The sequence below is a fragment of the Orycteropus afer genome, unplaced genomic scaffold (assembly GCF_000298275.1).
Source record: "Orycteropus afer afer isolate SDZICR_OR568_19922 unplaced genomic scaffold, OryAfe1.0 scaffold00968, whole genome shotgun sequence".
Classification (NCBI taxonomy): domain Eukaryota; kingdom Metazoa; phylum Chordata; class Mammalia; order Tubulidentata; family Orycteropodidae; genus Orycteropus; species Orycteropus afer.
In genome coordinates, this window is record NW_006922555.1 from 123,583 (window position 1) to 124,171 (window position 589).

The window sequence follows — 589 nt, forward strand, 5'->3', positions numbered from 1 at the left end:
GGCCACCTGAGATCCCAGTGACCCAAGAAAGAAGACACCCTATATCAGCATACCAGTGACCACTCCAATATCCTAGCGGGTAGCCCCAGGGATCTGCCTCCAGCACCTGATTTTGTTGGTAATATGGGTCATCTGGGTGCAGGCGGGCCCATGCACCACTGCTGAGACTAAGCAGAGAGCTCACTGTTGTGCCAGGAAGGCGAGCTCCCTCCCCTCTCAGCAGGTCACTGAGCGGGCTTGGGTCAGCCTAGGAGACATCATGCTTATCTTTGTCATGGACATCGGGACCATAGTTCACTAGCACATACTCCCCCAACTCCAACACAGCTGAAATTGTGTGCATCTTTGTCACCGCAGGTGGGCGGTATCACAGATAAACTCCAGAGCCATTAGTGGCGTGGTGGGATTGTGTCAGCACCATGGGCAGATGGGGTGGGAAGAGAGAGGAAGCCACAGCTGAATGCGGTCCCGGGAATTTGCCTTGGATTGGCTCTTTGGCGCTGAGGGGCCTCGGAAGCAGGGTCTTGGAGTGTGCCTGAGCCTGGTGGAAAGTTGCAACTCCCTAACAACAGGAATCTTTCCTGAGATT